Here is a 16,462-nt window from a genome sequence, read left to right as displayed (position 1 = left end):
AAACCAAATATTTTATTTTCCCCCAGAAATCCAGGTCAGATGTAGAAGGCTTTCAAGGAAAAGACACAGCTGCTTTAAAAGTCTTTCCTGACCAATGTTACATGGGCTGTACGCAGGCTTGGTCTGCATCAGGTTTGCCCTTGGATTTGAATCTCTGTACAGACCTAGTTTATACAGTCATCAGAAACAATAGCTAAAATTCAAAATACAGAAATCAGAATTATGTCAAGCCAAGGACTCACGATCCTGAAATAAACAAATCACTTCATTAATAGTCTAAGGTTCAGAGCTGGAGTTGTTTAAGTTAAAACTAAAGCAACCATTTCCTCTGTCGCCTACATTCCACATCATTGGGGAACAATTTGGCTGAAAATTCATAAATACCATTAGCCTTTCATGTTCCCCATTTGGCAGCTGTTGCTGTCTTACTAAGAAAGGTTGCATGGTCTCTGAAACACTATAATAACCTGAAACTGTTAAAAAAAATACCAAGGGTAACTGAAGCTAGAAAGGGTGTATTTTTACCCACAGAAACAGTTTGGGTAAGTGAAACTGAAAAGGCCACCTTTGTCTTCAGCAACTAACCATAAAGCAGAGGAAGGGGTATGGTGGGGGAGATGAAACGAAGTTCCACAACTATTGTAATTTGTAATTTGTCACCAATGAAGCCATGCATTGAATATCCCGTAGAGCTGGAGGATGGCCAATAGCATAAATGGATAGCAACTACTGTATGTTATGGATCACCTTGTCAAAAAGGTCTGTTACCCCAACCTCTTGTATTGTGATCTGATGGCCAAAGCATTTTTATATCTGAAAACTTTTTTAATTGCATCACTGAATTAATCCTATTGCAATATTTTTGCAATATAAGTTTTGGTTGCTAAAATTACCAATACAGCTTTTATTTCAACTGTTGCAGTCTACTTAATTGGCATGGAAGTCTCTACAATTCCAAACAGCAGGTGAACGACAGCAACACATCAAGCTTGTAAATATAATCAATAAATGCTAGATAGCATTCAGCAAAAGGAAGTGTCATTTTGGACCCTTGACCATTTTCCAATCAGAAATTGTACATTAACAAAGCATTATACATGCCTTCATATCCCGGGATTTGACTTTTATGGCTACTGAAGCAATAAGCAGAGGACTTTCTTCTGAACCCAATTTTTTGTTGGATTCTTAAAAGAACTTTAAGGTCTAAACAGTTTAAATTCTAAACTAAATAAAGATTTTATGTATGAGTGACCAGCTTTAGCAGCAAAACAGTCTTAAGACTATGGATGGAGCTGTGCCTTTAATAAGAACCTACTTTCCATCAAAACAATGGATGGAAATTAATCAGGAGAGAAGCCACCTAGAACTAAAGAGAAATTTCCTAATAGAGGGAACAATTAACCAGTGGAACAGCTTGCCTTCAGAAGTTGTGGATGCCCCATTGCTGGAGGCTTTTAAGAATAGACTGAACAGCCAGTTGTCTGAAATGGGATAGGGTCTCCTGCTCAAGCAGAGGGGTGGGCTAGAAGACCACCAAGGTCCCTTCCAACTATGTTATTCTATGTTCTTTGAATGAAGCAACACAAAGCCGTCAGAATAATTTACACAAAGGGGATCCAAATTCAGTCCAAGGTGAATTGCTTCTGCCAAGCCACTTTCTATATTCCAGAAATTAAATTGGCTTACATCTCTCCTCTACAGAATGGGTTCCCTGCCAGAAAAATCTTCATTGATTTACTATTTGACTGCCTATTTAAAAAGAAAAACATCTGAGTAGTTATTAACCTAACTTTTCTGGGACTCAAATCCCACCTCATTTTGACAAGTTGGTTTCTCCTCAGCTAGTTTTCTTTCAAACTTACCATTCGTGAGTGCTTTGTTGTATCTGCTGTCCCGCTCTGGTTGCCACCAAGTCTTTTAGTCCTGCTACAGCTTTTAAGCTTCCTAAAAATGTAGGTGGCATGAACAGGAAAATAAAAAGCTTTGGTGCTTTTGTGAAATCAGAGGCAGAAAAGGTTTCAAATTATATTTCCAATCTGTGGGTTTATTTATTTTATTTTATTTATTTATTAGATTTGTATTGCCGCCTATTCACCATGGCTCCTTGGTGTTCTCTGGGCTTGTGGCTTTCTTACAGACATTTAATTACCACACTAGGCAACATCATCAGTGCTCTACCAAGCCACCAAGCCCAAAAAAAACCCAAGCTCAGAGAGCATCACAGCTCAATCTTGAACTACAAATATTCTTTTCTCTCAGTACATTTCCAGTCATTGCATTGACATTGCCTGAGTTCAAGATTTTACACTTTTTTTGCCTGCTTGGAAGCCAACAGAAGTAATTTGATTGTAATCCAGAACCGTCTAATGTGGAATGAAGCCTCATTGAATTCCACAAAACTACTTCTGATTATAAACATCCGTGTCTCAAATCATATACAGGTAGTCCTCAACTTCCAACAATTCATTTAATGAACACTGAAAGTTAAATTAGAAAGTGACTTATGATCATTTTTCACACTTATGATTGTTGCAGCATTCCCGTGGTCTTGTGATCAAAATTGAGACACTTGGCAACTAATTCATATTTATGATGGTTGATCCCCTTTTGCAACCTTCTGACAAGCGAAGTCAAAAGGGAAATTAATACCACCATGGTACTAATTTAACAAGGGCAATGTTAACAACTATGGCAAGAAAGTTCGTAAATTGGCAAATGTCTCACTTAGCAATAGAAATTTTGGGCTCAATTTTGTCATTAAGTCGAGTTCTACCTGTATATGTTTTATTTGCATAATGTATCTTAACCCACAAACTCATTTTTTTCATGAAGAAAAAAGGTTTCCTTTAATGCGCGATTTGACTTTTAAAAAAATTAATGTAATTTATTTATTTGGATTTGAACTGGGAGCCAACAATTCAACTTGGTTCTTCTGCTCAATTCTGTAAAAATTATATCCGAAGATGTTGCTCAGTTGTTTGCAACCTCTTGCACAATCGAAAGTGGGAGGAGACCTACAGAAACCAACTAATTACAAGGCTATGTGACCTTTCCATCAATGGCAGATTATTTTGCTGGTCCTTTGTCTTCTGCTCATAATGTCACTATGTCCGGATGATTTATAAACCCAAAATATTGTGCAACCTTAAAGAAGAATCTTCCCCTAGCCCACCCAATGGCAGAAAAAATGAGAACCAGAATTTCTTGCAAGAAATGCCGTAGCTTCAACCAGTCTGGTAAGTTGCCCAAACTCCAAACACAACTTATTTCATAATAAAAGGGGTCCTTTTTTAATGTGCCTTCAATTGTCTTCCTTGTAACTGCCTCCAGAGACTGACCACTTCCAAAACCAATACTGGCTCAGGAATTCTTGTTGTTGAAGTCCACAAGTTGTAAAGTTACCATAGTTGCCTGGCTTGATTAAGCCCGTATTCAGAAATACAGAACACCCCAAAAGCCATGATTAAGAGCAAATCTCTCAAGCAGGAAAAAAAAAGCCTCTGCAAATATCTGATGATAAACCTGTTGGTAACAAGCTGCCCATTTTGCAAAGCCATAATAAGCAATAAATCCTGTCTTTATCACCAACGAAACTATGCACGAAAGAAACCAGTTTCCACTGTTTCTACCTTCTGCGTTTCATTATGTTTGATTCATGTAAAACTCTCAAAGGCATAGAATCAGTCACCCCATAATTTCCCTGCTTTGCCTTTTCTCTTTCTAACCACTTCCTGTTGGAAATTTATAGCTGGCTTCATCTGCCCACCAACCAAAAGACAAACCATGTTTTCATGGCTTAAGGATGAGTGCTTGTTTTCCACACCGAGTCTCGGCGCCTTCAAATAAACTTAGCAATCTCCTGCCTGAACCCTCGAAGACTTGCTGTCAATCTTCCCTGCGCCCCCATCTTTGATGGGCAAAAGGATTGAATTGACATGATGTTAGATTCATGCAGGCAACTAAAACATATTTTGGGGTCCTTGATGCTCTCTGAGCTTGGTAGTTTTCTTGCAGATTTTTCATCACCAAACTAAACAATATCACCAGTGCACTGATCAGGGGCACTCATGATACTATCTAGTTTGCTAATGAAATAGCTGTAAAAAAACAATGAGAGCACCAAGGACCCCACAGTTCAACAAACAACAAAGTTTGTTGTTTATATGTACACTGAGAGCTTATCAGAGGTGGTATTCAGCCGGTTCTGACCAGTTCTGGAGAACCGGCAGCGGAAATTTTGAGTAGTTCGGTGAACCGGCAAATACCACCTCTGACTGGCTTCACCAACCCCATCTATTCTCTGCCTCCTGAGTCCCAGCTGATTGACTGCGTCTTCTTTTGTTGCCCTACACAGGAGAAAGGAGCTGGAAAGCAGGTTAGTGGGGTGGGGAGGGAATGGAGATTTTACAGAATCCTTCCCTGCCACGCCCACCATGCTACACCACGCCCACTAAGCCATGCCCTCAGAACCGGTAGTAAAAACAATTGAATCCCACCACTGGAGCTTGTACAGTAGAGACAAATTCCTTGTGTGCCCAATCACACTTGGCCAATAAAGAATATTCTATTCTTATTCTCTTTCCCGTCCTGAGCTACAAATATCCTCTTCCATCACTAAACACATTAAGTGCTAAAATCAAAGAAATTACATAAGGACTTAATATATTATGTCAAACCAGCATGGCAGTTTTCAAGATTCCTAATTTATACCATCTGATGAAAATACATCTTTAATGCAAATAAGACAATGAATATTGGATTGCCTCACTCTGCCATAAGATTAAGTAATGGGAAGAATATGTACTTTTGACAATTCTGCGTCCGTTCCAGACCATAGCAGAGTTGGTTGGACAGAGAAGTAAGGAGATCTGCCATTCTGGTTTTGCATAGTGGACAAACGGGCTTGAATTCTATGGATCAGCTTCTGCATCTTGTGTAACATGACAGTACTAGGGACACTTTGAAAATATATCCAGTGGTGTGGGCCTCCTTCTCCAAAAGAGGTCCATGCAACTGTTGGTGAGGAACCTTAAAATGTCCTTCTTGGGCAGGGACAGGACTTCCCTGTACCATTTTGGAAGATCTCTGTCTTCACTGTGGACTCTTGCATGGACTTTCTCTAAGTCTTTGCAAACGCAACTGAAATATAACTGCATCTTCCTGCATCTTCCTGATCCTGCTAGCCCATTTTGATCCTCTACCACAGCAGGTATCCCATGGAAGAGGCTGGACAAAAGTACTGGTATTTTAAGATCCAGGGTTGAGAACTTCTGGGAAGTGTTCCAGTTGTTCTTCCACCACAATTCCCAGCAGTCCCACCCAAAATGACTATCAGGAATGTAGCCAACTGCTGTCTATCAACATCTGGACATACTTCCCTAACCCTACTCTACTCCTTCTAGTCTCCTAGTGCAGAATAATCTCAAAGGAAGGATCTAAGGACCCTAAGCTTCTGTCTTTGTGGCCCCAAAGCCTCCTCAGATCCAAAATGTTGAAAATTCAGGGTACAATGTCTCACCCTTTTGAAGCAGAAAGCACAATACCATAAGCTTGGCAGAGTGAGGTACAAGGGGCATCCAAAATTAAACCTATTTTTTTACATATCCTATGTTAAGGATTTCATAACCAGATGTTTTTAAGTGTTTTCAACTTCCTCCTTCTGCTCAGCACTTTCCTTTTCTTGGGAAAAAAGATGACACAGCCTGTTTATAAAACTGCTCACTTTTCAAGAAAGAGTTACACCCTTTGAGTCTCTATTTCAGCCAGGCCTCTTGGAGTGTGCCAAGCAGAACATATAATATGACTTTTTATCACTGCTCTGTTTTTCTAGCTTTTTAGCTAATTCTGATTGTTATACTGGCTGTGTTGCTCTAACAGTAAGACTGTCCCACAATGGTAGAATTCAACATTTTTTACTATTGGTTCTGTGGGTGTGGTGTGGCTTGGTGGACGTGACAGAGGAAAGATACTGCAAAATCTCCATACCCTCCCCACCTCACTAACCTGCTTTCCAGCTCTGTTCTCCTATGCAGGGCAACCCAAGAAGACCCAGCTGATCAGCTGGGATTCCGGAGGCAGAGAATAGATGGGGGTGGGGCCAGTCAGAGGTGGCATTTGCTGGTTCTCCAAATTACTCAAAATTTCCGCTACCAGTTCTCCAGAACCTGTTAGAACCTGCTGAATACCACCTTTGCTGTCCCATGATGAGAAATTAGTTCATAAATGCACTTTATTATAAATGTTTCTTGGCTCACAGGTAGCCTTGAAAAGTTAACATTTATCTGTTGCAACTAGGTTGGAATACAGTTTACTGCAAGAAGCAGATAATGAAATACATTGAAAAAAAACATTTCATTTGAGCTCCCTTTCCTTCAATGCAATGAAAGGCTGGCTTTGTTTGCTCTACATAAATGAATTTGTTTAAATTATGTGTACTTTGTCTTCCACATAAAGATCCATTGACCAAGCCAATTGCTAGCTATAATCATCCCTTTATGAATGGCTAGAGTTGTGTTGATTATTTCAGATCAAAATCCCTTGGAATATTTCATCCATGTAGAGAGGCATTGCCTAGATAATTATATGAACTCAAAAGCATGGCGTTTTAGTCATAATGCCTTGCTGAGACTTCTTGGAATATGCAGATCTCATTCACATAAACGTGTTGTCACCCATATTGTCTATTTTTGAGTGGTAGCTACATTTGTATACCAATTTATTAGAAAACACTATGCTTGGGATATGAAATGAAGCCAAACAGACCCCATTAGAGCCACTTACTCAGGGATGTCTACTTATATTTTTGTCACTGAGCAAGTATAGACATCTCTAAAGAGCTATTTGATTCAAGCTTTCCTCTAAATGTATCATGAGATTCCTTGAATTAAGTCACTTTTTTCTTTTTTCATCTTCTTTTAAACATTAGTTCACTGGTACTTTATGGGTTTCCGCCCAAGAGATGCGACTATAATGATTTCTATGTCTAGTTCTTCAACATTAACCAACTGTGACTAAACACAAACCATTCTCCTTATTGTTTCCTTAACCATGGTTTGGGAAAAAAAACACAATTCACACAACAAAGAGAACCAAAACTTAACCAAGTTTTGTATAGTTTAGTCCAAGAATAGCCTGAGATTACTCCTCCTCTCTATCTTGCATCTACATCTCTTGTTGCAAGTCATGAGTCCATGGAGGCAGTTTTCTTCAACTTTCAACAAACATCCCATGTACATGAAAACACAGAAGACAGAGCTCCACCATTAGGACTTCCAGGACACCTGGTCCTGGGGATGTAATCTCCATGATGTAAATGCTTTCTGCAGAGGAGGCCCACAAGCTAACCTATGGTTTTCTTAAGTACAGGTAGTCCTTAACTTATAATAGTTCATTTAGTGACCACTCAAAGTTACAATGGCACTGAAAAAAGTGATTTACGGCTGCTTTTCACACTTATGACTGTTGCAGCATCCCTGTGGTCATGTGATTACATTCAGATGCTTGGCAACTGGTTCATATATTTATGATGGTTGCAATGTCCTGGGGTCATGTGATCTCCTTTTGCGACTTTCTGACAAGCAAAGGCAATGGGGAAGCCAGATTCCCTTAACAACCGGATTACTAAATTAACAACTGCAATGGCTCACTTAACAACAGTGGCAAGAAAGGTGGTAAAATGGGGCAAAACTCACTTAACAAATGTCTCATTTAGCAACAGAAATGTTGGGCTCAATTGTGGTCATAAGTTGAGGACTACCTGTAGAGTACACTGAATTAACTGATCTGGCTGAGCACCCACTGGAAGGATTACCTCAAATTGAGTCAAAAGCCAAGTCTAGAGTGTTCTCTGAATCCAGCCAACAAGGAAATCTTTTACCTATCTCCACCAAAATTCTGCGGCTGTTAAACCCATCGGAGGGTTCAAATGACTAATCTACATCTATAGCTGAACTTTCTGTGGATAACGGCTAAGCTTAGCTAAACTAAGACGATAGAAAATAAATAATGTGTTCCTTCTTTCTTAGTTGTTCTCTTTTGGTACAACACAAGCAGAGAAGCAAAATGGGTAATGCTGTTGTGGTATGGTGGTTAGAATTTGGGCCAAAGTTATTCATCGTATCACTGCAAAGAAAAAGTGAAGAACTATCAGCATCATCACTACCTCTTAGGGAAAATGTGAGCTATAAAAGCAATAAATACATAAATAAGACAATTTTGTTCGGGCAAGAGCTAAAATGTTTTAGATTTCATTCATGAGCAGAAATTGTCAAGCTGAAATGGTGCCGTTCTGCATAAAAGACAAATGACCCAGTTTTTAATTGTCTAGGTTTATTTAGCTCATTAAACAATCCTAAAACAAACAAAATATCTTTCTGGTTTATTACACAGTGAAGATGGGATTATAATACTTCAAGAAAAGCCAGTATCCTTAACAGGAAATTAAAATTTGAATTTATCTGTGACCTCTTTCTAACATTCTCATACATGAAAAGCAGTACTGTACGTGTATTTATGTGTGCATGTGTATATACTGTATGTTTCCCATTCATTTATATACTTATGTTCTCAATTAACAGGCCAGCTCCCAGGGGTTAACAACAGAATAATAAACATCAAAGCTAAATAAAACCCATCCAGACTAAACTAAATCAATCATAAAGCTATCAAAACCATAAACAAATAAAACATTACAGCAAAAAAGCAACAGAAAAGCAACAAAGACGTACAACCAGAAATGCAATTTAAAAAGCAATCAAAAATAGAGAGCAAATAGGCACGTCTATTATGATGGGAAAGCAAATGAATAAAAATAAGTTTTGAGAATTTTCTTAAAGCTTGACAAAGAAACCACCAAAGAAATGGAATCTCAAAGCATTGGTGCTGTCACTGAAAAGGCCCTGTCCAAAGAAGTTGCCCACAATCTTCTTTCCAGGGAGGTCCTCAAAGAAAGTTTTCTGCAAATGATAGCAATAGTAATAGCACTTAGACTCACGTACCACTTTACAACCCTCTCTAAGCAGTTTACAAATTCAGCCTCTTGCCCCCAACAATCTGGGTCCTCATTTTACCCACCTTGGAAGGATGGAAGGCTGAGTCAACCTTGAGCCTGGTGAGAATCGAACTGCTGATAGTAGGCAGTGTCATCCTATTGCATTCTAACCACTGCACCACCACTGCTCTTAATGATGATGCAGTGGTTAGATGATGGTTAGATGACCAGCCATGATGGTGGTTGCAAAGTGATCATATATGGAGATAGCCTTTCCTTTGAGTTAGGAGGTACATGAGCTACAGAAAAAATTATATGTGCACTTTCAGGTTGCCAAAGGAGGCCACTGAAATCTCAATCAGGAATTATATATGCCTATAACTCCAACTCAATACCTTCAACACAATCCTAGTTGCCACATTCTGAACCAGTTTCCATGTCCATCAAGAATAGCTCTATGCAATATTTTAGGCCAGAGTTAAGTAATTGGCAGGTACCAGCAGCCACTTCAGTTCTCATCCAGAAGGGGTACAGATATTAACCTCTGGAATTGTTAGTTACACAAGCAGCACACTGTTTATTCTTGAATCCATTGTTCTCAGGAAAAGGAGGCCTCTTAAAACAGCCAAAAACTGAAGTTTCACAAATTATTCGAAAGTCTTAGGAAAGTGAGTCTATTGTTCCTTCCTCGGACTCCTACGTACACCCATGTTTTTTAAAATCATTCCGGCCTTAGTCCTGAATTAAAATACAACCCAACCAACTGTAGAGATTCATAAAAAAATCAACCTGAACTACTGAATCACTTCCCAACATCATAAAACCTGCTCTAATGTGGTGTTAACTCCAGACTTTCACAGGCCATAGCAATTTAAAAAAAACAACTATGCAGTTTACCCAGTCTCCATCAGAATATCAAACTTGATCTGATTCGTATAAATTACCCAACACAAGAGTACTTTTAAAACTTTGTAGGATGCATTCTAAGAGTCGAGCATCATCAGCAAGAAGCCACTGGAGAAAAATGAAGGAGGCCATCAATGTCCCATATATTCCTGAATTACAACTCCTTTCCCAGTAGCCAGGCTGATAGGCTTGGTAGTGTAACAGTATCCAAGGGTCATATAATGTCCATCCAAACATGTTTTGCACAGACCAAGAGAAACAGCCTTCCTTGAATTATGTGCAAAGGCCAAACAGCTTTTAGCAATTGGAACACTGACCTGTTGCTGATGCTGATGCTGTGATAAGGACACAGCCCTTTCTTGTGCCTTCTCCCCAACTCGTCACACTGTGACAAGTCAAACTTCACAACCATCTGGAAAAGCTATTGCTTGAGGCAAGGCACTCAGCAGTCTGGCACGTGCTTCTCATACAGAAGGTCTCTTCTCCAGCATTTGAGGCCATGCCACCTGCACTCAGTAAAGCTCCAGAGACCTGAGCCTCTTCTTGGTGGACTGTTTGAAGGTCTGTCAGGGAAGGAGGGGAAGATCGAGGGGAAAGAGGACAAGTTTTGCATCCAGATGCCTCAAGGCCTCCAGGCACAGAAAAAGAGAAGTGGGCTTAACACCAATAAATAACTCATCCTGAAACAGGCTTTGGGAGTTTCCTACTGGAGTCCAACAAGAAGCAAGAGCAGAAGAAAAGTGATGAAGCTCAAGCAACCATCTGTTGGGTCAAAGCAAGGCCAAGCCAGCTGTGTTTGGTCTGCCTGCACAGAGAAAGTCCAGTCAAGCCCATGCCCGCAGCCAAACGCAAGCTAGCCATTTGCCCCTCGGGAGGGCATCAAAAGCACCCGTCCCAGCTCCTCTGCCCACGTCTCCTTCTCCTCTGGCTTCCCAACTGCTACCCAGACACAAAGAAAGGAACAAAAGGGAGGCAGAGCCCAGCTACAAGTTGCAACACATTTGGAGACGCCACAAACTGCCGCCGCCGGGTGCAGCAGATGCGCCCTGGGAAGCCAGGCTGCGGGAGCCCGGCAGGCAAGGAACCCCAGCGCCTTTGGCGCGGGGCTGGGGAGACCCCAAAGCCGGGATGGTTTCCAGCCTGGACGAGCCGGATCATCCGAATGCTCGTCGGCATCAGGCCGAAGGCAAGAAACGCAACCCTCCGGCTAAGGAGGCAGGCAGGGCAGCGCGGGCATCACGCCCCAAACTGGGGGACCCGCTGCGAGCAGCAGAGCCGAAGGGGAGGAGAGAAGGCGCTCCGACCGCCTGAAGGAGGATGGGCAGGGCGGGCAGAGGATGTTCCCACCAGCCTTCCAGCGGGAAGCCGGCCGGGAGCCCCTCGCCCCAGTCCCAGAGCTCGTCCCTTGCAGCCCCGGCGCAGCCAACTTACCCTTCGCCACCAGCCATCCTCCGCGGCCGGCCAGCAGCGGCTGGGTTGCAATCCTAGCGGGGCTGGCGAGGCGAAGGCGGCGGGAGAGCGGAGAGGAGGGTCCTGGTTGCCCTCCGGGGCTGCTCTGCCAAGGAGAGACTCCGGCGCCTACAAGCTTGGGCGCCCCCGGCGAGCTTCGGGGCTGCAGCGGCGCCAACTCAGCACAGGAGCCCGGGGAGGAGCGCGGTGCAACGGGCTGCCGCGGCCGCTGCAACTTAGCCCAGGCGACCGCCGGAGGAAAAAGAGCGAGGAGGAGAAAGGCAGAGCGCGGCTGGGGCGTCGGAAACGGTCCGCCCCTACCTTGGCCACGCTTGCGCACAGAGGGAGCAGCCCCCGGCTCGGCTGCGGTGGGCAGGCGAGGGGGGCGGCCGCGCTGGGCTCGCCTCGGTCCGCCGGCCGGGAGTCGCTTCTTGCGGGCGCTCGGGGCGAGGGCCGGGACGGAGGAGGCGAAGTCCTGGAGACTTGGCTCCTTAGCGGTTCTTCTCTGCGGACGGACGGCTCTCGGGAAGAGCGTGGCTGGCCAAGCCGGGCTAAGCGAGCCGACCAAAGCCAGGCTCGCTTAGCGAGGAGGCTGCCCCGATGCTCGCCCTCTGGGCTGGCCTGGCCAGACGGCCTCGGGGGTCCAGCGCCAAAATGCGGAGGCCGGAGCTTTTGCATTGCACGCGAAGGTCTCCCTCGCCCGGGAAGGGGCTTTGGGCAAGGCGGGCCGTGGGGATGCAACCCCGTGGTAAGCGGGCTCGAGCCGAGGGCGGCTGCCTCGCGGGAGGGAAAAAATAAAGCAGGTTGAGGTTTTTCCATTTCCCGAAGGTGGCTGGAACTTTGCCTTCCTCTGCAAGCGTTGGAACTCGAGAGTAGCACCAAGAGGGGGTTAAAAATGGGCCCCCTCCCCACGCATCCCCACCAAATAGAGAAGGCCAAAAAGGCTTACAGGTGTTTCAGCCATGCCTGTAACCGGTCAATTTTGAGAACCGAGAATTAGCAACGAAAGAAAAATTGGGAAGGGAGCGCTTAGAAAGGAGGAAGAGCAGAAGAGACGGAATAGCTGCGGACACCTGTCTCCTGGCCTGTCCCACCTGGGCTGTTTTAAACAACTCTCAACCCTTTGAGGTATGCCCGGTTTAGGGGGACCCTGGATTGCAGGAAAGCTGCCTTATTGTAGGTTATAATAATTATCTGGAAAACCCTTCCCAGTTTCTTTGTCCTCCACCAAAGATGAGTTTCCCACACTTGCTTCAACCTCTGGAATAAGTTAGTGCTTCTCCACATCCTTCTTCATACAGAAGCCATTTAAGTTCCACCACAAACTGACAAACTCAGGTCTGCAGTAAGGCCCTGGTACTGTGATGGCGAACCTGTGGCACGCATGCCAGAGGTGGCATGCAGAGCCCTTTCTCTGAGCACACGAGCCGTCGCACACGTGCATGAGTGCGCTTCCCGCCAGCCAGCTGGTCTTCAAGTCTCTGCTGCAGATGCGAAGGGATGGGGTGCACATGCAGGAGTTGCATGTGCATGCATGGCAGCAGGGAACACTTGCAGGGGGTTGTACATGTATGTGGGGTCACGTGTGAGGGGTGGGTGCATGGGCAGGGGCTGTGCGCACATGCGTGGGCTGGAGGGGTTGCACATGCATGCGTGGGCAAGCAAGCTGCATGCACAGGGCACGCATGCATTGCATTTTGGAGATGCACATGCACACTTTGGGCACTTGTACTGAAAAGGTTAGCCATCACTGCCCTAGTATTTCCCTGTTTAATTGCAGGTGGTCCTCATCAAAGACTCTGTTTTACCAACCAGGTTTATAATGATGCTGGGTAGTACTTATGACCAGACGTCATGTCCATCTCAGCGTCCCACAATCAAGTGATCATCATTTGCAGCCTTTCCACAAGCAAAATCAATGGGGAAGCCAGCAAGAAGTCAGACGCTGGAATCATGAGGTCCTCCTTAACTACCTGCACAGTTCTCATGTAACGACAGCAACTAGAACTGTTGTCGCTAAGGGACATTTGTCAGGAGGATTTTTTTTTTTTTTTGACTTACATGTTGCTTAACAACAGCATTTCCAGTCTCACTTAGTGTCATTAAGCGACATGCAGTGAATCTCCCACCTTTCCTTAAGAGCCCAAGCGAGAAGCCAGAGGATCCATTTCTCCCCATAACAGCAGCTGGTTGAGCTAGGACAAGCCCCAAATCGCCCATCAAGCTTCTGTGGCCGTAGGTTCGAATCAGGGTTTCCCTGGTGCCACCCACAGCCCTTCACCGTTGCACATCACTAATTATCTTTAGCATAATGGAAGAGAATGCGTTTGGGGCCTTGCATATAAAACATGGGGAGCTACCTTGGCCCCCAAACCAAGCCAGGATCAGCTTCCGTGTGAGAAATTTTGAAGGGAGGGCTAGGAGGGGAACAAACTCCCAGCTTTCAGAGAAATGTATCTCGCTCACCTTTGTGATAATCATGACACAGCAATTCTCCCAAATTCAGGAGGCATTTAGATTCCAGCTGTTGCTCAGTGGGATTAATATTGTAAACACTTGCAACATTCAGCTGTCATGTCAGCATATATTTATTGCCAAACATAGGGGGGAATGCTATACTCACTAAATTTGCATCATCTTTAGCCAAAAGATCTAGCTTGCTACGCTGTCTTGAACTCAAGTAAAAAGAAAGTTTTAAACGTTGAAATAAATATATATCAGCATGAACATCAGTGTTGGTAGTAGTTTATAGTACAAGCAATGTGGGAACTTTGTAGGGCACAGTTCAAAAATTTGTATAGTACAGCAGGGGAGTTCTTGTATATGTGGTATAAGAACTTTGGGGCAGAGTGATCATTTCTTATTGGATAATGCAGCCACAAGCAAAAAAACAAAGTCAACCTAGTGTTTTGGACTTTAAGACAGCTGATTTCAACAAACTTAGACTTTGGGAAGGATTGCATGGATGGAAATTTTAAGGCAAAAACAACCCCAGAAGCTTGGGAAACTCTGAAAAATGAGATTATAAAAGCCCAGTCTGGCACAATACCACTGAAAAAGAAAAAGAAACCCCAGATGAAAGAAACACAGTTGCATAAAGAATTCCCTGATAAATTGAAAGACAGAAAAGCTAAGTATTAAAAAGTGAAAAGCCTAGCTTCCAACAAGGAATGGGGAAAACAATTCAGTTAATGACCACACGATTTAGTTAACGGCAGTGATTTGTTTAACAACAGTAGCAAAAGAAGTCATAAAATTGGGTTCAACTTATTTACTAAGCAACCTTGCTTAGAAATGGATCCCAATTTTGGTCATAAGTCAAGGGTTACCTGTATTTTATTTTACTGAGGCTACTTCAGTCAATGGCATATAAACAACTCTATCCCCAATTTTATCAAAAAGAACCCAGTCAGTTTTTCATAGAAGTAAATCCAGCCTATTCTTGCCTGAACCTAAATGTTCCTGAAATAAGTAGGACAATTGTAAGCAACCATGGCTACATCTCAGCTGCACACTTTTCTTTGATTGAGATCATGGATATACTAAGTCACAGTGTAATTTGATTGCGATTAGAGTTATTGGAGTTAAATTTTATCCAAAGTTATTGCAAGACTTCTCCAAATTTGCAGGTTGCTGCACGGAGCAACCCTAGAGCAAGTTTTGCCAATAGTCACGCTTTATTTGTCCAAGCTGATCAAGTCTGTAAAATGTTGGCAATCCCTACCACCAGTTAGTCGCTCACAACCATTCTGGGGCTCATAGCCCACAATTTAAGACCATGGCTATAAATCATGGTTAAAACAAACCATTGCTTTTGTGTGAAACTCCCCTGCCTGCCTGCTTAATTCTCCCCCTGTCTATGACCAGCTCTGTCTGCTCCAACTTCAGCTGTGTAAGAAAAAGGGATTTACGCTTGCCAGCTGCACAGCCAAGTGGTTTTCTGCATGACTGCCAAGTCTAGGCACACTCTGGGAATTCCAAGGAAAAGTCAGACGGTTGTTTTATCTCCCATTCCACTGAAACAGAGTAGCTTTGATTATTTCAAGCCCCAAACCTTTGTTTCAAAAACCCATCTTGCATTTTTTTAAGCACCTGGACTTCCTGAGTTGTACACATCGGTTCAAAGGATTATTTGCTTTGCACCACAGGATACTCTGTTATTTTTCTTTCTGAGATCACCCCTGAAAAGTCCCATGTTGCACAGAGTACATATCACAGAAGCCTTTTCAAAGTTTGCTGTCTGTATTAACAATCCGTGTTTTTATCATTGCGTACAGCTGAATGAAAAAGCTTTTGCAGAAACGGTTCTATCAGACCTTGTTCACAGAACATGTAAAGTAGAAGATCTCTTGCCCTCAACACACAATCCTTCTACTTGCGGAGCTTTGGCTTAATACTCGGGGAAACAATGCACAACCCCTGGGCCATGCACATCTCCTGGGCCTTTTGTTCTGAAGCTCCAGAGGACGGCAAAAAGGTGCTTGGAAGCTCCTAGATCAGGGGTCTAGGCGCTTCCATGCTGGCTCAGGAATTCTGGGAGTTGAAATCCACAGGACGTAAAAGGGCCATAGTTCCCCACCCCTGATCTAGGAGCATGAGCATCATACCTGTCTGCTACTTCTTAAAACGATGATGACTTTTCTCCCAATTAACCAGGTTCAACCGGTTCAAAGAGTTTGCACAAAGCTGCTATGTCTCAGGCAGCCTCCAAAGCCGCTTTCAGATCCAAAGCCTTGCACAACCCCACTATTTTAAATCCCTCCAACAACGCCCAACTAATTATTTTGGCACCACCCATTCATGATATCACCGTATCACAAGCCACATAGTACGGGGTGATCCTTGGAAAAGGGTTCTTCCTCCTCCTCCCTTTTTATTTGGGGGCTGGGGCTGGGGAGGGAACAGAAGCCTTGCCCATTAAAAAGTTACCTATCCCCAGCCTAGCGTATTTGTGAAACCAGTCAACTGCAGCATTCAGCCAGGCACAAATATTGCCTGTCTTGACACATGTTTCCTTGCTTCTCTACTTTCACTTGGAAAGCCTATCCTTCCCTTTGGGAGTTCCTGTTAAGGATGAATCACAGGGATGTCACGGCAACTGTCATGGATGACACACTT

At 43.5% G+C, this 16,462-nt stretch overlaps 1 protein-coding gene across 18 annotated transcripts in view; it reads right to left on the bottom strand.

Moving 5' to 3' along the window:
• Window positions 1-16,071, bottom strand: part of ST3GAL4 (ST3 beta-galactoside alpha-2,3-sialyltransferase 4) — a 152,042-nt gene extending 135,971 nt beyond the window's left edge. For 7 of the 18 annotated variants that reach the window (XM_087939064.1, XM_087939067.1, XM_087939047.1 and 4 more), the window contains exon 1: window positions 15,952-16,071. The gene's annotated coding sequence lies outside the window, so the exon portion shown is untranslated. Of the gene's footprint in view, window positions 1-11,326; window positions 11,800-15,951 lie in introns of those variants that run through there. The other 11 variants (XM_087939045.1, XM_087939036.1, XM_087939068.1 and 8 more) reach the window with 6 other exon arrangements.
• Between the last annotated feature and the right edge of the window lie 391 nt (window positions 16,072-16,462).

The sequence above is a fragment of the Pseudonaja textilis genome, chromosome 9 (assembly GCF_049901715.1).
Source record: "Pseudonaja textilis isolate UNSWEBS1 chromosome 9, rPseTex1.2, whole genome shotgun sequence".
Lineage (NCBI taxonomy): Eukaryota > Metazoa > Chordata > Lepidosauria > Squamata > Elapidae > Pseudonaja > Pseudonaja textilis.
This window is presented reverse-complemented; position numbering and strand designations above follow the sequence as displayed.